We start from the raw sequence: 23,302 nt of genomic DNA, 5'->3' as shown, positions 1-23,302 counted from the left end.
TATTGTATATTCAGGGAAAAATTATTCCAATGAGAAGTGGGTTTTGTAAGAGGTCATGGGTGAAGTCAAAGAGGTAACTTTGAACCTTGATATTAATCTCATATTCTTCATGCCTTGTTCTACAAACAGAACTTGTTATGCATGGAAGATTACACACTTGCTTCTCCTGAAGTCTTATTGCATCCAAAAGTACAGATACATGTCACCAATCTTTCCAACATGATACAGTACAGATCAACAACATTTAAGACCATCATACTCAACAATCAGTAAAGGGTGAGTTTGAGTCTTGGTATTGCTGTTTACTTATTGTGTGATCTTGGGTAAGTCACCTTTATTTTTGTAAAGATTTATTCATTAATTTGAAAGGCAGAGTTATACACAGAGAGAAGGAGATGTAGAGAGAAAAAGAGAGAAAGAGAGAGAGTGAAGTTTTCCATCCACTGGTTCACTCCCCAATTGGCCACACTGGTTGGAACTGTGCTGATCTGAAGCCAGCAGCCAGGAGCTTCTTCCAGGTCCCCCACATGGATGCAGGGGCCCAAGGACTTGGGCCATCTTCTACTGCTTTCCCAGGCCATAGCAGATAGCTGGATCGGAAGTAGAGCAGCTGGGTCTCGAACCAGCGCCCATATGGGATGCTGGCACTGCAGGTGGCAGCTTTACCTGATACACCACAGTGCTGGCCCCAGTTACCTTTCATTTCCTCATAATAAAACCTATATTACAGAATTGTGGAAAGGATGAAAAGTGAGAACCAATGCACAGAAACATTTGCCTATAGTATTAACCCACGTGACTGCTCTTTGGACCATGTGGACAAAACTCACATTGGAATGAACTTGGATTTGTCTTTATCTTCTCTTTGATTTTTTTGTTTCCATCAACCAGAGAGGAAATTAAATTTTTGGTGAGAATTGTAATGCCTGAAATTCACAAATATTGAAAATAGAAATTTAGACAGAATTGCAAGAATGTCGTCCTCTGTGTAAACAATGAATGATGAGGGTGAACAGACCCTTTCATGCTTTAACAGAGTTTCTGGGTCACAGGACCTGTATTGATTGTCTTACCTGAAGCTGACCCCATTTGATGACAACACTAAGAATTGATGACTTCTTCATCCACTGAGCAGTTGAAAACAGAAGTGGGAAGAGTAAATCTCTAGATTAGAGTTTTTAAGGTTGGGGACCAGCAGCCAAGGGTCATCTTCCTGGGTGGAGGAAATGAAAAAGGCCAAATGATAGGCATGTGGGCTTGCTCAAAACACTTACCAGCTCAGAACCTTGGAGATCGTCCCTCAACATCTTCCCCTTGCTTCTTGCTGTCAGAGGCTGAATGCAGCTTAGCATGGACTTGGAGTATGGAGCATGGCTTTCAAGTAAGACGCACTTGGGCTCCACCTGATAAATGGTCAGTGCCCTACAAATTGTGTCTATTATTATTTTTACTCCCAATTCGGCTTGTATATTCAGTCACAGTGCTCCTTAATCTTCCCTTGAATATGCTGTGTAGAAGAGCCTTTAAGTGATTAGTTTTGGATTCTTAGCTTTTATATTCTGCATTTTGAATTCTGTCCATGTTGCCAACCTACCCGTGCTAATTGCACTATTCTCAAGACAGAGACAGTTCTTAGATACAGTCTATTCCAAATCATTTAAGGAGGATTGACAGGTCATTCTGGAATGGGCTCCATTCTACTCCCCAAATTTATATTTTCTGTTCAACCTGTTTCAAAATTTGTCATTTTAAAGATCCTTAATTTAATAGCAGCGCTTTGACAACTCCCTTCCCCCCAACATGTCCCCCGATTTGTCTAGCAAATCTTATAGGAAGGAGTCAAGAGACCCTGCTGCCTAAACAGAAAATGTATACATTAGAGCTTATTCTAATCTACTTGTCAGAGCTTTCATACTCTATTGTAATGACTGTGAGGGTCTTGCCAGGTTTTTTTTTTTTTTTTGTATTTTTACTTTTTTCTTCATTTTGGGCTTTTTCTTGGCCTCAGAAACTTCCTGCCCAGCCCCCTCTTTCTACCATGCTTTGTGGTTAGTAGACACCCTCCTTTCCTGGCCATATATCAATCAAGTAATCTTTCCTTTGGGAGGCATTGTCATTATATGCTCAGTAATACATTTACCGATGATGGTAACAGTAATAGATAAGATTTACCGACACTTAGCCATGCGCCAGACACTGTTGTAACCATGTTTAATGGGGACCTGTTTACTCCTCACCTTGGCCCTATGAAATGGAGACAATCATTATTTCCATTTCACAGAAGGAGAACTGCTAAAAGAGAGGGTCAGTACTTGTCCAGGGCAGCACAGCTGCAGTGAACAGACAGCAGTCAGCTTGGCTGGGGGGTTACTGAACACCCAGGGGCTGACCATGGATAGTTTCCTCTGCACACTCCTCCAGGCTCTGGACACTGACGTCCAGGATGCTGGCTTGGACAGTCCCGAATAAAGTGTTCTCACCATCGGCAAGAGCATGACACAGGAACATTTCCTGGGGCTGGCACTGTGGCGTAGCAGGTAAAGCCTCCTCCTGCAGTGCCGGCATCCCATATGGGTGCTGGTTCGCGTCCCAGCTGCCCCACTTCCGATCCAGCTTCTGCTATGGCCTGGGAAAAAAAGTCCCTGGGCCCCTGCACCCACGTGGGAAGAACCGGAAGAAGCTCCTGGATCCTGCCTTGGAATCAGCGCAGCTCCAGACATTGTTGTGGCCATCTGGGGAATGAACCAGTGGATGGAAGACCTCTCTTTCTCTTTCTCACTTCTCTCTCTGTAACTCTGCCTTTCAAATAAATAAATAGATCTTAAAAAAAAAAAAACACTTTAAAAAAAAAGAACATTTCCTACAAAATTTACAAAATGCTGGAATAATGTGTCATATATGCAAATCCCTTCAGTAGCGAATCTGGCCAACAACTTTTATGACATTATATTAGAAAAATATAAAACTATGAAGTAAGAACAAGCTAAAACAAGACTACCTCCTCTCTCTTAACACAGCACTGAGAAAGGCATTTTTAGAGCTTGCTTTTCAAACAAAGGAAGTGGAGCTGAAGAAGTCACTTTCATTTGAAAAGCAGGTGAAAATCAACATTGATGCTTATAATATTGAAAAACAGTAATTCGCTAGGAGAATATCTTTATATGCAGGCTGATTTACAGGATCAAAAAAATAGGTAAAATTCAATCCAACAACAGGTAATTTTGAAAAGAGTCAATTTAGAAACTACTCAGTAAGTGGGAGTTAGAAGTCTCTAATTATTTATTAGTTTATTCAAAACTGACTTGCATGGACAGAGCCTAGGTGGAGAAAGGGGAGGGTGGTTTGAAACATCCTGCTGGGAACCAAACAATGAAATGAAGAGAACAATAAACAAAGGAAGCCTTTCCAAAGGCTGTCTTCATTTACATTCCAAGATTGCTGGCCTCATCTGTCTGCTGAAACAGCCTAGCGTTACTGGCCATCAGAAAGCATAATCAGGTGCTACCCAGGGTTTTTGCTCCAGCAAACTGCATGGGGAATATCTGAATGCTGCCAAGACTATAGGTGCCCGTTTCAAGTTGTCATAGAATATGCTATAACGTGTCATAAATAAGGGAGGTATATTTATAAATCTGACATTAAAAATGTGTTCCTAAAATATCTCATGTGTTCCCCGGCCATGTCAGCATAGAAATAATGTTTAGTATTTGTTTATTTTACTGGACCACCCCATGAACCTGGGGGAAACATGTTAGAAAAAAAAATTATAGCTACGCCAACTATTCTGGGAGATACACGAGCCCTCCATGTTTATCAGGTTGAGGGCACTGTATTTTGATGTCAATAAGCAATTTTTCCAGCCCGGTCTCCTGCCCGACCCTTTTAATCCATCAATATATTATTAGAGATAAAGTTGGTGGATGCCTGCTGCAGTTAGAAGATAAATGACATCTCTGAAGTCAGGCATTAAAGACTAGATTAAGGCCTTGTGACACCGTTTTCAGTGCTCATCTGTGCACTTCTGTTCAACCTATCACACTGAGTGACAAGAAAGAAAAATAATGAACTGGGCCAGGGGAAGAAGAAGAAAAAAAAGGCAGAAAAAGAGAGAGATTTTTTTCCCTCCTAACACACAAACTACATCAGTTCACACTCGGGATTAGACTGCATTTAAAGAAAGGAAAAAAAGAAAAGAAAATGGGGAATTGGCAAGGACAGGAAAGGGGCTGTTCTATAAAGATGAAAATAAGCAGGCAAAAAGGGACATTAAAGGCAAGAATTCCATGTCTGGCCTGGTCCGCATGGCTCCTGGTGCCCCCACACGCCTCCCAGCGTCTCCCATGCAGAGGTCCCCAGTTGGCTTCCATTGCTTGGGGAATCTGCTCTGTCCCTGAGTTGGCAGTGCTGACATACATCTTGTGAAGAGGCAGCACTTGGTTCTCAATCTTGGAGAATCATGCTCTTCCAGTCTTGCCAAAGGACTTCCTTTAATCTGCTATCATTGGTCTGGTTGGAGGCATTAAAGATTTCTTTAAACTCTTTTCTTCTGATAGTAATTTGAATATGGCTCCGGAATCTGACACATACAGATGTTGCATTTTCTGCAGTTGTGTGGAAAACAGCAGCCTCAAATGAATTGCATAGAAAGTGAATTGTAAGAGAGAGGCATTAATCTGTGGAATCAGCCAGGCTTAAGGTCTACTGTAAGGTGATTATGTCTCATTTCTCCTTCTCAATCTTCCATGTAGGAATCAAACTACCCCTTCTTCCCATTTGTTGTGCCATGACTGTGAGGAGAGAGGGGACACCTTCCTCGTAGGCCTCTCTTGTTCCCGTCATTTCACGTCCTTATGAAAATCCAGGTACATGGGACATTTATGGGCATCGTGGTGTTCCTGACACTTTCCACAGTGGATTACATAGACGATCCTTCCCTGATATTTGATAACTAATTGATGACTCCCAAACACCTATTTCTGGCTCCAACCTCTTTCCCAATATCCTGATGAATGAATTATATAACTTCTTTGCCATCATAAATATCCCCATCTCTGATCAAACACCCAGCTTAATGTCCATGTCATCATCCAGGGCCAATAGGGTCAGCCTGTTTCCAACTCTTGGCCCTTTTCTCCTCTTGCTTTCTTGCGTATCTCTTTCTCATCACTTCCTTGATGCTTTCCTCCACTTCAGTTCCTCAGCTTTCATCCCTGTCCCTGCTTTTATCTTCTGATTCATTTCCTGTGCTTCAAATCCACCAGGCTGGTTGACACCAGATCGAACCTCCCCATTTAAATTTGTGACATCCAAAATCTACCATCTGGGCTAGGTGTTGTGGTGCAGCAGGTTATGCTGCTGCTTGGGATGCCTATATCTCATACTGGATTGCCTGGTTGAGTTTCAGCTATTTGGTGCTTCTGATCCAACTTTCAGTGCACCTGTGAGGCAGCAAATAATGGCCCAAGTACTTGAATTTCTCCTACCCATGTGGGATAGTAGGATAGAGTTCTTGGCTGCTGGCTTCACCCTGGTCTAGTCCGGCTGCTGTGGGCATTTAGGGAGGAATAACCACAGATGGAAGATCTCTCTCTCTCTTTCTCTCTCTCTCCCTCCCTCCCTCTCATGTCACCCTGCCTTTCAAATACATAAATTTATAAATATATTTTTTAAACCCAGATTATAATAAAGTTCAAATTTCTTATAACATCAAGACCCTGAATAATCTGTTCCAATCACTTTTATAGTTCATCCTTTTCTCTCTTCTTCCTCTAAAAACTTTGGCAAAATAATTCATCTGCTTCAGATGTGGCTATCATTTATTCATATCTGTTATTTTCACTGCTCTTCTTTTTATTATTTATTTATTTGAAAGTCAGAATTACAAAGAGAGAGAGAGAGAGAGAGAGAGAGAGAGAGAGAATCTTCCATCCTCTAGTTCACTCTCCAGATGGCCACAGTTGCCAGGACTGGGCCAGGCCAAAATCAGGAGCCAGGAGCTTCCTCTGAGTCTCCCACATGAGTGGCTAGGACCCAAACACGTGGGCCATCTTCTTCTGCTTTTTCCAGGTCATTAGCAGGGAGGGGAGCTGGAGTAGAAATGAAGCAGCTGGGACATGACCTGGTGCCCATGTAGGATGCTGGTGTCGCAGGCTGCGGCTTTACCCACTGCAGCACAGCTCCAGCCCCTCACTGCCCTTCATTGTTTTGAAGCTTCCTTCCTGATCTCCTCTACCTATCTAAATGCTGTGCCCTCCTTGGCTCACTCTTTGTTTTCTAAATAGCTGTCTCTGTCTTCCCTCTGCTAGCCATGGTTCTTGCCTCCTCTGAGATACTGTGCCTCATGTTGCCAAAACACTCTTGGTTATGAGTGGCAGAACCTAGCTCGGCCCAGAAATTCAACTGTTTAGAAGGTTTAGTGATCACAGAAAAGGGGGGGGGGGCTTCTTGAATCTTAAGAAATTTACCCGATGGCGTGGCACATGCTTAGAACTCTGCTTTGCCTCTACTTCTTTCTAAGTGTTGAATTAATTCTCTCTGCCTCTCCTAGTCTGCTTTGGTTGTTATAACAAAACATCATAGACAAGGTAGTTTATAAATCACAGGAATTTATCACTCATTGTTCCTAGGAAGTCCAAGATCAAGAGTTCAGCAGCATGGTAGGCATTTAGTCCATCAGTTAAGACACCCGTGTCCCAAGGCAGAGTACATGGGTTTGATCTCAGCTTTGGATCCTGACTCCAGCTTCCTGCCAGTGCAGACCCTGGGAGGCAGAGGTGGTGGCTCAAGTAAGAGGATCCCTGTCATGCATATGCAAGACTTGGGTAGTGTTGCTGGATCCTGGTTACAGCTTCATCCAGGGGCCATTGTGGGCCTATGGGGAGTGAACCAGCAGATGGGAGTGGGTTCTATCTCTATCTTTCTTTCTCTCTGCAACTCAAACAAACAATAAAAAATAAGGTACCAGGGCTGGCGCTGTGGCTCACTTGGTTAATCCTCTGCCTGTGGCGCCAGTATCCCATATGGGCGCCGGGTTCTAGTCCCGGTTGCTCCTCTCCCAGTCCAGCTCTCTGCTGTGGCCCAGGAAGGCGGTGGAGGATGGCCCAAGTGCTTGGTCCCCTGCACCCACATGGGAGACCAGGAGGAAGCACCTGGCTCCTGGCTTGGGATCAGCATAGCACGCTGGCCGTAGTGGCCATTTTGGGGGTAAACCAACAGAAGGAAGACCTTTCTCTCTGTCTCTCTCTCTCACTGTCTATAACTCTACCTGTCAAATACTAGTAAAATAAGGTACCAGCAGAATTGGTATCAGATGATGGCTTGTGTTCTCGTTCAGAGACAGCATCTACTGCTGTGTCCTCATGTTGTGGAAGGGGTAAGCAGCTCTCCAAGGCCCCTTTTAAAGGTACTAATCCCAATCATGGGACTGCCATCTTCATGACTTAATTCCCTTCCCAAAGGACCTACCCCTTAATTCTATCACCTCAGGAGATAGGATTGAAATGTATATATTTTGGGTACACACATTCAGACCATAATGCCAGCTGAAGGTAGATTCTTCCACATGAAAAATGAGGCTGTAGGGTGGATGAACACAAATTTTCTCCACCAGAAACAAACTGATACATGGGCTCTCGAATTCCAATGGGAAAGTCCTAAGGAACATATCTGTGGTTATCAGATGTTCACTGCTGGGCCAAGAGTGAGGCTGAGTTGGAGAGGAAGAGAACTGTGATTGTGCCAGCATGGGCACAAGTCTTTAATTTGGTTGACGAGATTGTTGTAGATTGCAGAAATGGCCATGATCTTTCACTCCTCCCTGTAGGTCCTTCCTTGAAGAGATGGAGTCTTTATATCTCCGCCCCTTGAATCTGGGCTGGCCACAGGCATTGCTTTGGTGTCAACAGAATGCAGAAATGATGTTGTGCCAGTTCCAAGCCTAGGCCTCAAGAGGCTGTGTACACTTCAACTTTCTCTTGGCGAAGACCTACCACCTATAGGTTCACAAGCCTAGGTTAGCTTATGTGCTAATGAGAGACATATGGCTTAGCCATCCTTGTCACCTGAAAAACCAACTACCCCAAGGAGTAGAGCTGACTATTGATTATCAGTGCCACAAGGATGCCCTGTTGAGATCACAGTATCCACCTGGATAAGCCCAGACCAAAATGCCCCCACAACCACACAAATGGTTGTTGCTTTAAGCCACTAAGTTTTGGGTGTTTGTTATACAATAAATCTAAGTGACATGAAGGTAGAATCATATAATGTATGGTAAAATAATATTTCCCAGAAGTGGAAGGGCCAAGTCATGGGCAAACAAAACCCTGGATGGCAGGAACAACTCCTTCTAGGCACTTACCACAGGACTATTTCACTCTTTTTCCCCCAACTTGACAGTGGACTCCCGAGGGCAGTGCCTCATCAGCCCCATCTCCCTCAGTGGTTAGCCGAGGCTCCCATGCACTTCAGATTCTCAGTAAATCTTAGTTAAATGAGTTAGTACATGGGATGTCAAAATCTATCATGATTCTAATTTTTGGATGTATTAGGGTAAGGTACCTTGGGACCCTAAGGATATTCCTGAAGCAACAACAACTATTCCATAGGCTACATAAAAATGCAATTCTGATGGCATACCCCAGGAACAGTTCTGATAAAATGTGGGACCAAACCACTTCATGGAAAAGGAGTACTTCTCCCATTGCTCATAGCACAGCTTGTCACCATTCTCCCTGTAGAAACCGAGCCTGTTCTTTGTCCATCATGATGAAACATCCATAGCTACTGTTTGCTGAGTAGCCTCTGTGAGCCAGCCTTTGCACTTGGCATTATGTAAACATTAACTCATTTAATTTATTTTCATAAAAGTTTTATTTGTTTATTCATGTATTTGGGGCCAGTGTGGTGGCACAGTACGTTAAGCTGCTGCTTGCGATGCCAACATCCAAAATCCAAATGTTGGTTCAAGTTCTGGGTGTTCCACTTCTGATCCAGCTCCCTGCTAATGCACTTGGGATAACAGCAGATGGTGGCCCAAGTGTCTGGGTCACTGCCACCCATGTGGGTGACCCTGATGGATTTCCTGGCCCCTGGCTTAGCCTGGCCCGGGCCTGGATGTTGAAGACATTGGATGGTGAGACAGTAGATGGAAAAACTCACTTTCTCTCTCTGTCTCTCCTTTTCTGTCTGTGAATCTGCCTTTCAAGTTAATAAAATAAATATTTAAAAAATTTACTTGAAAGACAGAGTGGCAGAAAAAGATTTTTCAGCCATTGCTTTACTCTCCAAATGACAACAGCTGAATCTGGTCCAGGCAGGAGCCAGGAGCCACGAACTGCATCTTGGTCACTCATATGGGTGGCAGGGGCCCAAGTCCTTGGTTCATCTTCCACTGCCTTCTCCGGCAGTTAGCAGGAAGCTGGATCAGAAGGAGAAATACTGAGTGTTGAACTAGCATTCTGATATGGGATGCCAGCGTTGCAAGCAGCAGCTTAAGCTGGTGGGCCACAGTGCCTGCCCCATCTTATTTAATTCAAGCCTCAAAGCAAACCCACGAAGTAGTTATATTTTTCCCTTCAGAGATGAGGAAATTTAGACTCACGGGAATTACCTGTAGTTGCTGAAGTTCACACAGGTAGTACCTGCCCAGGCAGTTATTGAACACAGGACTCTCCTGCCCTACAGATCCTTTTACTCTTGGATGGTGCTGCTAAGAGTTGGGCGGGGGGCGGGGGGGACTTTCAGTGGAGACAAAATCTCTCTCTATTGGTCTGATTCTCGTTCTTGGGACTCTGTGGTCATTGATTTCTTTGCATTAGGTATTTTTCTTTTCTCTTTTTACCTTTTCAGATGTGTCTGAGAAATAATGATTTGATTTAGCTTATGATAGCCTTGACAGCACAGGAGTGGTTGTCTGTTTAGGGTCACGCTCAGCCATGGTTTGACTTTGAACTGTAAGTAATAGCTACCATTACTGAAATACTTGGGGTGCTACTTATAAACTATTTCAGCATATACAAGGCTTCAACGAACCACCTTTCAGCATATTGTGAACACAAATGAGCTGTCCAAGTCAGGAGGTGAGCACAAGATAGGATCTTTGCCTTCATGGAGTGGATGATGTGGTAGGAAAGACACATATGTACCCCATGACCTACCAAAGAGGGGGTACAGATTGAGTGCAGGAACCAGGGAGTGTTGATAGAAGAGATGGGTGCTCAAACCGAGTCTTGGAGTTCAACTGGGAATTACAACGGCAGGAGTGGTTTGGCACCGTAGTGAAGTGTGCCTGTTCAGAAATGCTGAGTATGCTTCTGAGAGAGGGGCAGAATATACCATCGTCTTAGTCTTCATGACCACCAAGCTCTTGATGACCTGAATCAGGGGGATGGGACTGGGAGGAGCTACAGGCTCAAGAGAAGGCAAATGGGAGATCCTCTGAGATGCTGGGACTGTTGGCGATGAAGCTAGTTTAGACTGGAATTTTCTGGGGAACAGACACACTTAGAATTTATCAAGATATTTTCTTGATTTTAAAGAAGAGATCTCCAATTCTTAACGTATAAAAGGGCAAGATCTACTAAGGAAACATCAAGTTTCATAAGATGTAATCCAGAAAGTAACGAAAGCAAATTTTAAGGAAACAGATTTCATTAAACTCAAGAAACCAGTGTATAATGTTCTATAAAGTACTACAAAAACAAAAGTACAACTAGCTGTTTCTTAATAAAATGAATAGAATAGAAAAGAAAAGAAATCCCCCTCTTTGTTAAATTTAAAATTATTAAATTTATCCTCTGCTTTAGTTGCTGTGGCAGATAAAAAAAATCTTGAACAATTGACAATTTTACTTTGAAAACAAGGCAGCCATTTAAAGTCAAGCCAAAATAGTCTATGATTGTAGTTGGTTGAGCAGTGTCTCCCAAAACTCGTGTTAACTGAGAATCTAAGATATGATGTTATTTGGAATAAAGGTCTTTGCATGTGTAAGGTAAGATTTGAGATGAGATAATAGCAGGATGAGATAATAATTAGGGAGGGACCTAAATCTAATGCCTGGTGTGCTTGATCAGAAGAGGGGAGACCTCGGGGGAGAAGGAGGCTGTGTGAAGGTGGCACAAGCCAAGGAGTCCAGAAACCACTGAAGCTGGAGGACACAAGGAAGGGTTCCCGTCTAGGAGCCCTTAGAGGGAGTGTGGCCCTGCCGGCACCTTTAATCTGGAGACAGCCTCCAGAATTGTGAGAAAATCGATTCCTGTTGTTTAAGCCATCTGGTTTGTGATAATTTATTACTGCAGCCCAGGGTAACAAATACAATAAGCAAAGCATTGGGTTTAGAAAAGAAGAGAGTTGGGGTTGGCACTGCGGCATAGTGGATTAAAGCCCTGGCCTGAAGCGCCGGCATCCCATATGGGCACCGGTTCAGGTCCCGGCTGCTCCACTTCCAATCCAGCTCATGGCTAATGTGCTTGGGAAAGCAGTGGAGGATGGCCCACGTCCTTGGGCTTCTACACCCATGTGGGAGACCCAGAAGAAGCTCCTGGCTCTTGGCTTCAGATCAGCTCATTCCCCACTATGTGGCCATTTGGGGAGTGAACCAATGCATAGAAGACCTCTCTCTGTCTCTACCTCTCTCTGTAACTCTGTCTTTCAAATAAATAAAAACAACTCTTTAAAAAAAAGAAGAAAAGAAAAGAAGAGGGTCTGGAATATGCAGAACTTTCTAGAGGAGGTTCAGATTGGGAAAATGGAAGCCTTGGCGGAAGGAGAAAGGAGTGGGGTTGCTTTGCTGCTCATGTACAATCTCTAAGTGGTTAAGAAGGATGTGGAAGTAAGGAAGAGAGGTTTGAATTACAATTTTTTTATTTGATAGGTAGAGTCATAGACAGTGAGAGAGAGAGAGAAAGGTCTTCCTTCCGTTGGTTCACTCCCCAAATGGCTGCCACGGCCGGGGTTCCGCCGATCTGAAGCCAGGAGCCAGGTGCTTCTTCCTGGTCTCCCATGCAGGTGCAGAGCCCAAGCACTTGGGCCATCCTCCACTGCCTTCCCGGGCCACAGCAGAGAGCTGGACTGGGAGAGGAGCAACCGGGACTAGAACCCGGTGCCCATATGGGATGCCGGTGCTGCAGGCAGAGGATTAACCAAGTAAGCCACAGCGCCGGCCCGAGTTACAGTGTTTTTTCTGAAGAATTTATTTGAGAGGTAGAGGGAGAGAGAGCTCCCATGTACTTGTTCACTCCCCAAATGCCTGCAAGAGCTGGAGCTGAGAATACAATCTAGACCTCCCATGTGGGTGACAAGATCCCAGTGACTGGAGCTGCCACCACTGCTTCCCAGGGTCTACATTAGCAGGAAGCTGGAGTCAAGAGAGGGAGCTGGGGATGGAGCCCAGATATTGTTAATGCTGGAGGAGTGGCATCTTAACTGCTAGGCTTCACCCTCTGGGAAAGATTGAATTTAAACTGTTAGTGCTGTTGTTCCCCGTTCCAGCCACCAGGTGGAGTCATCAGTTTATCACAGCTTTGTTGTAGATCAGATTGGCCAAGATGAAGAAAGCACACGTGATTTCAGAAATTGTTGAGGTGTAGCTATTAGCAGGTTGTGTTCCTGTGTTTAGGAAGGGTCTATAAAATACAGATGTTCTTGAAAGTATAAAGCTTCCAATTTTATAAAATTTAAACGTGGTCATGAGTTTTCTAACTGGCTGATGAATGGAAAACAAATAAGGAAATACATATTTACTCTACATTAGGATAAATTCCTAAAGGATTTCGGGGCTGGAAAATCTCAAATTTGTGTCTAATTTTCTGATTTTAGTTTATGTCCTCAGATAGATAACCTTGAAACTCAGTGTTTTAACTCATTTTCAACCTTCAGCAAACACAGAACATAGTTGCTTAATCAGTGTTTGTAAAATGAATGAATATGTAGATTCTATATTTGTCAGTGAAACTGGAATGTAGTAAAATATACTGTTCCTACTTGCGGGTATGGTTAAAATCCTTTTCAGGAAAAAGAGGAATGTAGGGAAATATGCCAGAAATTGCAAGGGATAGGAAAGTTCTATGCAGCCTTCATTCTGGGAGAAAAACTATAAAGAAGACCATTGGCATCTTGGATGCGACATTTGAACTTTATACTCTCAATTTGAGACTTGACTTTCTGGGGCTCCCCCCAGACAACTGTTCCCTACAGAGTCTCAAACAACTGCATTTCCACTGGTGTCTCACTGGGAGAAGACATTCTTGTGCTCCAAGGAAAAGCTTCCAGGAGTTGAGCTTTAGACATCTTATACACCATGGGGCTGCTGACTGGCTTCCAAGGGTGCATTCATACTGGGTATATATCTCTTTTGCTTGACTTGAAACATGGCACGTTGATTTATAGGTGTAAACCTGAGCTAAGAACATAACCTTCCTTTCAATACTGAGGAAGGCTTCAATATTTCTATGACAATAAAGGAATAAGGTAAGAGAAACCTAGACTGAAGCTTTTGATGACTCTGAGCTGCAAGTACAGTTTTGTCCTAGGAATAGAACCAACAACCAGTACTCTGCGCTGTGTTGGACCAAGAATAAGAAGTTCAACATGAAAAGCACAGGTCTTGGTGTAACCCATCTTTGGGAGCAGAAGAAGTGAAAGTTAAAATTTGGTGCTGGCTATGATCAAATTCACTAAACAAACTAGATTCATTTCAATCACCCTCCCCAGTTTAACACTATATAAGTAGGTTCCATAGCCACCATGATCCTCTGAAAATGTGCTGATGTGTGTCCCATTGCCCCAACCATATATACAGAAGTTCACTATGTCTAAACCAAAACAGAATATTAACCTACTGCATCCCACCAGCTGGAGACCTGGAGGAAGAGCTTTGTTCCTTAGAAGGGTCCAGAAGGTACTTATCTGAAAGATGGGAACTGCAACCTAAATGGAATCCCAACACCACCTGGCAGGCCATTCAAAGTTCCTCTGTGTTTACTGCTGTGCTTCCAAGTGTTTCATCTCATGTGTTCATGTCCCAGAAGCTCCTTGACTATTTCCATCTGGAAGAAGTGAGTTCTCAGTTAGCCAGGGAAGTCCTGGAGATCTTTCATGATCTGAGTTTCACTGATGATGGCCCTTATCCTGGACACCCCAAGTCATCAGGACCTATGCAGGGGAGATGGTGAATTAAGGTAGGACCATGCTTAGCAGGGCAGGAATGTGGTCCCTTACCCCAAGTTATTTCCTGGGTAGAGCAGTTTTAACAGCTGGGACCAAGGTTCAGCAACAGAAGCAGTCTCTAACAGTCAATAAATGGCAGGAGCGACCCCTGCAGTAGGAGAATGGAAGCAAATCTAACTAATCCTATGACAGGCAGAGGCCTTTCTAGAGGTAGTGTGTTTATTTTGACTCCTTCACTCTGCCAGTTGCAGGTGCAGATGAAATTGGAGACTTCTGCTTAATGGGTGCAATGCCAACTGCTTTGTAAGCTAGTAGTGAGGAGTCAACAAAGTAATGTATTTTTATGACTTGGAAATAGCAGCTTGGTAACAAACATCACTTCTCTTTCCATTGTCCCTTTTCCTTCTCCAAATGGAACCCAACTCAATCAACACATATTTATTGAGTCTCCCCTAGAAAAATACTCTCTGAAATTTGAGGTGTACAAGACTATTATCTCCACTTTGAAATCAGAATAAAGGAACTCAGATACTGGCTCTTGGGAGCTCAGTCTTTGTAAAATCAGAAGCAGGATCGGACTTCTGCAGAGAAGGCAAAGCCATTTCATTTCCCTGGGCCAAGGGGAGACAGCCAGTTGCACTGCACTGTCTGGGGTGGGGCATCCTTGTCAACCTTCTACCTACAGCTCAGGGCCCCCTAGCACCAGACACTCCCGTGGTATACATCTCAAGTTTTCATCTGTGTGACTGGGGACTCAGTCATGTTGGCCTTGTGGATGGGAATATCAAGCCATTTCCATAAAGACCTATAAAAACAACTAAGGTATGTTTAAAAACCACACCATTCCTTTTCACAGTTCTACAGTGCAGAGGAGCCTGTGAGTGCCCTCCTCGTGGCGTCTGACCCTCTGTGAGCTTCCTCCCTCGCACTTGGCCATGAAGCGCACCTTCAGACTCTGGTGGCCTGGATTCTCCTTCTCCTTCCAGCACCTTCGTCTTCACTGTCTCCTTTTGAAGATTCTTTTTTCAACTCTCTCTTTTTCAAAAGATTACTTTGTCACAATTATTCAGGAAAGGGTTTTGCGCCTGTAGGAAATATTAATAGACTATTATGAGGTCCTACAACTAATTTTTCCACACATATCATCTGTCTTTGCATGGTTATTAAACTTCAACAATATTTCATGCAATGCTTCCCTGCTAAATTAATTTGGTTCCTTCTTTTCTGGCTTCTTCTTTTCTGTCCACAAGCTTTAAAATTAAATTGAATCTTCATAATTATAGCTTTTTGTTGTTCTCCTTCATATCTTTTTCTTTTTTTTCAATTTCTCTATCAAAGGAGCAATAAAGACATAAAGAAGCAAAATTATAATTCTAAAAGACCCAAATGGTTTGGAGTTTGATGGGTTTGAGGTTGGGTATCTTTTAAGTAGGAGGAGAGAGAGAGTGAAGAAATTCAGACCTGGGAAGGAGATAAATTAGTTCTGATTTATCCCGAGGCATTGAAAACAAATAGAATTGTTCTCCGAATCATGAAACTTTCATGGTTGCTGCAATGTTCTTGTTTTTGCCAGGTAATACTCTCATTTTTTTTCTTTAAAAGTAAATATTCTCTGTTTCCATACACACACACACACACACATCTTCACTTTGTGTTTCTGCTTTCCCACAGTCATACATAGTTGTTAAATGTCTCTTAAAATTATTTTCCTAAGCACTGAAGAATCTTCATTTTTCGCGAAACTGGGCATCATCAACAGTAGTGTTTGGGGCTGACCCAGCCAGGGCACCAACCAAGGGGATAGTTGCGATTGGAACCAGGAAGGCTGCCATGATAGTAGGTCTTTAAAGTGAGAAGTGAGAGTTCAAGTCCTTTACAGAAAGTGGAGGCTCAAACACACTGGGGGAAAGAGGAGAAGGACCCTTTGCTTCCCCTCCACCCACTTCCACCTTGCTTCTGTTCCTTGGCTGATGATTTTACCAGCCCTGTGGTATGAGAGAAGACATAGCCAACCTGTAGGTCAGATGGGTCTCTCTGGGAGGGATTATTGTGCTTTAAAGGCTAGAGGTCTTGCCTAGCATTTCTTCAGATGCAAGCAGGCCATGGCCTCCTTAGGCAAGCTGGCCATTCTCATGAGTCCACCCTTTGAAGTTGAACTTGAGGTTGGATATGAGCTTCATCAGGGTGATCTATATTCAGCAGCATTGGCACTGGCCTTGCTAACACAAAGGATGTATTCCAAACGCATCACAGTGTGTACATTAAATACATGCAGTTTTTTTGAGTATATCAATTATACCGCAACAAAGCTATTGAAAAGAAGGAGGTCTGATAACTTCTATTCTGCTACGTCTCCCTGTGCAACCCCAGGGCAAGGGTGGAAAGGCAGTGTGGCGGGCGCAGCGCACCGCTGTGATATCACAATAGAGCCAACATCTTGCCAGCAATCTGTGAGAGACCAAATGTGAATCAGCATGGAGTCAGGCGGCATTCAGATCTGGACAGAGACAAGACTGATGCAGACGCAGAGCAGAAATGGGGGGTCCCAGACCACTGCTCTGAGAATCAGCAGCTGTTTGCACTTCATAGCAATGGTTGGAGCTCTTATGGGGCGTGATGAGTCAGGCTTGGTTAAGGTCTCGAAATTCTTCTCTGTAGAAACCTAACTCAGTAATTAAACATTAGTGTAACCAAACACTAGACAGATGGTTAAACTTAAGAAAATAAATTGAAGTAAGATTTTTAAAAAAGTTCCCCACCACATTTGTAAAGCAAGAATTACTATCCTGATCCCAGAGGAAGGAGAATTTAAGGGTGACCTAGTCCATCCCTCTGTGTGAAGAAGAACCTGAGGCCCAGAGCAAGGTCTCCCCAGATCTCAGTCAAGTCCAAAATGCTTTCTCCTAGCAACATCACCCTTCTTCCTTAGCTCCTTTACTCTGCATTTAAATAATAATGTGTTTCCCTTCTAAATCACTGGAATCCTGAATTTTTCTTAATTTGGACTTGCTGAATCTAGAATAGTAAAATACTAATTAATGAAAACCTTATAACATTACAGTCTAAGGGGTATAGCCAAAGAGGTGAGTATTTAAGAAGTTGATTCTGGGGACCAGTGTTATAGCATATGACTCTGGCACCCCACATGGGTACTGGTTCTTGTCCTGGCTGCTCCACTTCCAATCCACCTCCCTGCTAATGGCCTGGGAAAAGCAGTGGAAGAAGGCCCAGGTGTTTGGACCTGTGCCAGCACCCATGTGGGAGACCTGGATGAAGCTCCTGGCTTCCGCCTGGCCCAGCACTGACCATTGCAATCATCTGAGGAGTGAACCAGCAGGTGGAAGAGCTTTCTCTCTGGAACTCTGACTTTCTGAAAAAAAAATCAAAATCAAATAAACCTTTGGAAAAAAAAAAGTTGATTCTGAATAATAATTTCAACAGCAGGGGTTTCTTTTATAATACCCTACTTTTGAGAGAACCAAGCAAAACTTCCGGTTATCTAAACAGCTCGTCTGCCATGGCTGTCAATTAGATGTAGAGAGGATTTCCTCATTTTACAAATGGACAAACCCATTTCTAAATCCGTTCTGTTCTTCCCACAGTGCTGGCTGTTCCGCAGGGAGACAGTGGGTCACGCCTCAGGGGTTTCTACAACCTCATTCATCTGATGAGAGCTGTGATGTAGTCGCAAAGCAGTGCTGTCTGCATGACTGACTCTCAGAGGCAGAAGGAAGAGAAGCCTGCGTCTCTGATCTCACTCTACATGGAGAGGCGAGAGCTCTGGGCGTGGGTGTCTGATGGAGTTGTAAAGGTTCAGTGTAGTGATGGGGTCATCAGCTACCCACAGATTTGTTCACCTCTGCTGCTTCTGAGTAACGTGGGTTCACAAGCTCAGTCCATTTAATTGGATGGACATGGATCAGTCACCTCCTGTTAATTGAGCAGAGAGTTGTCCAGGTAGAGGACCCAGGTTTTGTCCCAGGGAGCTCCCAGTCCCCTGCATTCGTGCCAGGCCCTAAACAAGTCAGTAAGTGGTGGTTCAATGAAACTTGAAAAAGTTTGTGGGAAAAAATGGAATGAAAAGAGAATGCCAACTTTCTATGAACTTTTTAAAAAAAGATTTTATTTATTTATTTGACAGTTAGAGTTACAGACAGTGAGAGAGAGAGACAGAGAGAAAGGTCTTCCTTCTGTTGGTTCACTCCCCAAATAGCTGCCACTGTTGGAGCTGTACCGATTCGAAGCCAGGAGTCAGGTGCTTCTTCCTGGTCTCCCATGGGGTTGCAGGGGCCCAAGCACTTGGGCTATCTTTTACTGCTATCCCAGGCCATAGCAGAGAGCTGTGGACTGGAAGAGGAGCAACCAGGATTAGAACCAGCGCCCATGTGGGATGCTGGTGCCCGTAGGTGGAGGATTAACCTAGTACGTCATGGCGCCGGCCTCTCTATGAACTTTTTGAAGTATCCTTGTTGTATTAAGTAATAATGTACTATATATACTTAATCCTTGTTGGATTAAGTAATAATGTACTAACCACCGGCTGGCCCTGTGGCTCACTAGGCTAATCCTCTGCCTTGCGGCGCCGGCACACCGGGTTCTAGTCCCGGTCGGGGTGCCGGATTCTGTCCCGGTTGCTCCTCTTCCAGGCCAGCTCTCTGCTGTGGCCAGGGAGTGCAGTGGAGGATGGCCCAAGTGCTTGGGCCCTGCACCCCATGGGAGACCAGGATAAGCACCTGGCTCCTGTCATCAGATCAGCGCGGTGCGCCAGCCGCAGCGTGCTGGCCGTGGCAGCCATTGGAGGGTGAACCAACGACAAAAGGAAGACCTTTCTCTCTGTCTTTCTCTATCTCACTGTCCACTCTGCCTGTCCAAAAAAAAAAAAAATAATGTACTAACCACCATTTATTGACCAATTGCTATGTGTCAGAATTTTTCCTAAGTCTTTTGGCTCTATTAGTTTGGCTTCTATTCTCTCTCTCTATATATATATGCACACACATACACACACATACATATATATATATTTAATTTGAAAGGCAGAGAGAGATAGATTTCCTATCTGCTGGTCTATTCCCCAAATGCCTATAACAGCCTGGGCTGGGCCAGCCAGGAGCCAGGAGCCAGGAGCCAGGAGCCAGGAGCCAGGAGCCAGGAGCCAGGAGCCAGGAGCCTGGAGCCAGGAACTCAGTACAGACAGTGTTCTAGGAGCCCTGCGTACTTGAGCCACCACCAGCTGCCTCCCAGAGTGCAACTGAGAGGAAGCTGGAATGGACTGTGGAGCCAGGACATGAACTCTGAGCTAAGACATGTACTCCGATGGGGCTGCCGGCATCCCAGGTAGTGTGTGAAATGCCTGCCCCTGCCATGGTTTTCAGCCACACATGCTTCCTGTTTCCAGGGTCTTCCTTGAAGGAACAGATTCTTACCGCCTCTCTCTCTTGCTGTCGTCCACCGCCCTTCTCTCTGCCACCAGCTAACCTGTCTGAAGCTCAGCTGTAGTCATGGTAATGATAGCTCTGTGCAAGGTTCTAAGCTCTTTACAGGTTATCAACCGAGCTTGTCTGTGCCCCCTCATCTGCCAGTCTCCAGACAGGAGATGGTGGTTTCTGAAAGTCCAGCAAAGCTGCAAAGCTTTTAAGATGTTTACGTAAGCATATCTTATTGTTTTATTTTTAACTAAAGTACACCAATGTACATTTAGTCAACATTATCTTGCTGTGGAGCCAAGGTGTTTTCTTTGAACGCACACACAGTGATGGAGTTCCGCCTCCCTTCCTTTATAGACCACACCCAGGAAAACCCGCCAGCCACAACTTCCAGTTCCAGCAAGTACAGCAAGAACTTGAACTCACGTACGAAGCAATCTACATGTAGAAATATTAAAGATGTTTGTGATTGTCCCCAATCTTTTCCAGTGATTTTGCCCACATCTAATTCAATAGCTATCTCTTGGTGACTCACTTTTCTCAATCCAAAGCATTCAGTTGCGTGTTGAAAGAAGCAGCGATTCCTCTCCTCACACTTATCATCAGTTTATGTGATGCTTCATTCAATCTCATGGTTCCCCCACCCCTTCCATAAGGTGCTGATCTGTCTGTGAGGGTGTAGTTCCAGGACTTCATTGCTTCCTCAAGGCCTGCTTGTTAATACCACCGCCATCAGGATTTGGGTGGGACACATTTACACCCTAGCAGGCAGGGACTCAAGCCTTAGGGTTTAGGATGAAACTTTTCACACTGAAGACATGCTAGAAGCTGTACAGGTCTGATCTGTATTTTTTTTTCAGAAGCAGGTAGAACAATCTCCTGATTTGACTGAAGTTGAAACAAAATATTCAGCTTTTGAAGTCAACAAGATGTTACCATTCTAGCTGTTACCAGGCCAGTTACCAGTTTGCAGAATAACTGTGTGTGTGTATACTTTAGTTTACATCTGATGTCTCCTCATGTACCTACAATGTTTTTTTTAAGTTTGATTTAAAAAAAAATTATTTGAAATGTTGAGGGTGAGGTGGGGAAGAAAGAGAAAGAGAGGGAAAGAGAGAGAGAGAGAGAGAGAGAGAGAGAGAGAGCGGCAGCTGGGATAGCCTGAATCTGGGAGCCAGGCACTCCATCTAGGTCTTCCATGTGGATGCAGAAACTCAAGCACTTGGACCATTACCTGCTAATGTGTCTGGGAGCTGGATCAGAGGCAGGCATCCCAACACCCATCCCATACCTGCAGCCTCTCAGAAATTTAAGGTATGTGAGTTAAGCTTCAGCTGCAGGTTCAGGAAAGTCACCACCATCTGTTCTGTTTCTTGTTCTCTTTTGTTCTGTCCAGAGAGAGGGAATGTTCTCCTGTGGATTCTGCGTGGGCTGTATCAGCCTCAAGTTGATTGGGAGACAGCAGCTTGGGGAGGCTCCTGCCATGGCTCCCCGACCCCAGTGATGGACCCTGTGCCCGTAGCCCAGAGAGTCCTCTCCGAGCCTTGGCAGCCTCTTTTGATAAAAGAGCCCAAGCCTAGGTGGTTCTAGTGTTTGTAAAAATGTTTAGAAAGCTCTCACTTGCTGATTTCCCCACTCATTCTCATCCTGCACTGAGCACACGGCTTAGGCTGTGTATTCCAGGACCAGCGTCAGGCCCTAGGCACCGTGCCAGACCTGATGAGGTCTGTCAATTCATGTGAGCAGCAGCAGCTGCCTGGGAAGTTATCCAATGCGCCATCAAGCCCCAACAACTGTCCTGGGATGGCTGTGCTGGCTGTGTTTGCTGTCTGCAGCCAGCAGAAGCCCGGCCACACCTGTGGCTAATCCCCCAGAGCAGCAGTTCCGGCCGATGAAGAGCAGGCGACATCCGGGCTGGGCATGGAAAGGTGAACAAACATTGCCCGGTGCCCTGCCAATCGCCAGTCCCCTCATTCTGGTTTTTTTTTTTTCCCCTTCTCCTCCGGCAAATTTGGTTTCCTGAAATTAATTATTCAACAGGAGGTGACAGCCGGTGTATAGCAGCACTGTTGGAACAGAGAATAAAGAGGCACATTGGACACAGCAGCTGCACCTCCCAGACCCTGAAATTTAAGATCTTTATAAATGATCTGTTAAAACTATAGTGACGATAAGCTTATGAATCATGATCTATATTAATCAGGGCTGCTGATATGGAAAGATTAATTGAAACGTGCAGTTCTACACAAATGATAAAGTGGTAACAATTTAATATCAGACAAGAAGAGTGAAGAAATTACACTCCAAGCTTCATGCATCATTACTATGGATATTAATATTTTACCCAGCGCAACAGCATCGGGAATCATAATGAAAATCCATAAGTGGTGCACAGACATGATTAAATACAACAGTCTTTAGGAGCTGTGTGGTGGCAGCAGTTGGGCCATATTTCACTCGGCGGCTGGTGATTCCAGTGATAGAGTCTAGACGAGGGTGATTAAAAATTGTTCCTCCTAAAGGCTGTTAACCTTTTACTACTAAAATGAATTTCTTTGATTTTTAAATTATGTTGTTCTCTTTGCTCTTTTCAAAACCCAGCTTGATCCCAAGCCTTGACAGGATGGTGGGCCGTTGGTGTAATGACAGGCGAAGCAAAGTTTCTCAGCTCCTGTGCCCTGCCTTCGGGTGTGACATTAGCCAGATCATGCAGAATTGTGGCTCGCTGCTTGCCTTGAACCAGGATTGGGAGAAACAGTAAGTGATGGACCAGCAAAGGCTCTCAAGTTTCCAAAAACCAGAAGTTGATGGAGCTTCCTCTCCTAACCTTATTACAGTGGAGACGGAAACCACATATTCTGAGATCTGGTCTCATTGTCTTAATGGATTCATTTATTTTATCATTCATTCAACAAACAGCTGGGAAATATGACAATCTGCCCCAATGAGCACCTGTTCTAGAATTAAGAGGCAAAAAACTGACATGGGGGTAAGACCTTTGAAAACAGAGGTCAAGAAGTGCCTTGGGATTAGCTCCACTGCCCCCCCGGGCCACAGCAGAGAGCTGGACTGGAAGAGGAGCAACCAGGACTAGAACCCAGAGCCCATATGGGATGCCGGTGCTGCAGGAGGAGGATTAGCCAAGCGAGCCATGGCGCTGGGCCCCAAGATCTTTGATCTTAAAACCAACCCTTATGGTTACAAATATTCCACCCATCACATCACTTTGTACTGTGTTAGGTATCCTAGCCCTGCTTTTATGTATCAAAACTCACACTGATCAATGAATTCTGGGTGGCAAAAGATAATCTATTTTTTGTACCTGTGTGTCAGTCTTTGTCTTCAAGTTAAACAAAAACATATACAAGTGCAGTGACTGCACCACTTCTGATTCAGCTTCCTGCTAATGTTCCTGGAAAGTTAGTGGGAGATGGTTCAAGTACTCAGGATCCTGCTGCCAATGTGGGAGATCAGGATAGAATTCCTGGCTCCTGGCTTCAGCATGGCTGAGACCTGGCCATTGTGGCTATTTGAGTGAATCAGTGGATGGAAGATACTTCTCTGTCCCTCTGTATCACTTGGTCTTTCAACTAAATAAATAAATCTTTAAAAAATGTTCAGAATATGCAAAATACATATGCAAAATATATTAGTATTTTCCTAGGGCCAGATAGAATTGAGAGATTGGGAGGTAATAGCTAAGTTTTCTT

The 23,302-nt window shown here is 44.3% G+C and overlaps 1 non-coding gene across 1 annotated transcript; it reads right to left on the bottom strand.

Annotated features, from left to right (window-relative positions):
* Window positions 1–22,836: 22,836 nt before the first annotated feature.
* LOC127483090 (small nucleolar RNA SNORA40) lies at window positions 22,837–22,964 on the bottom strand. The gene has a single exon (XR_007909054.1). It is a non-coding gene; the product is annotated as a small nucleolar RNA SNORA40 (small nucleolar RNA).
* Window positions 22,965–23,302: the final 338 nt, after the last annotated feature.

The sequence above is a fragment of the Oryctolagus cuniculus genome, chromosome 4 (assembly GCF_964237555.1).
Source record: "Oryctolagus cuniculus chromosome 4, mOryCun1.1, whole genome shotgun sequence".
In the NCBI taxonomy this organism is placed as follows: Eukaryota; Metazoa; Chordata; class Mammalia; order Lagomorpha; family Leporidae; genus Oryctolagus; species Oryctolagus cuniculus.
The sequence above is the reverse complement of the archived record's forward strand: the minus strand, read 5'-3'. Positions and strand labels throughout refer to the sequence as shown.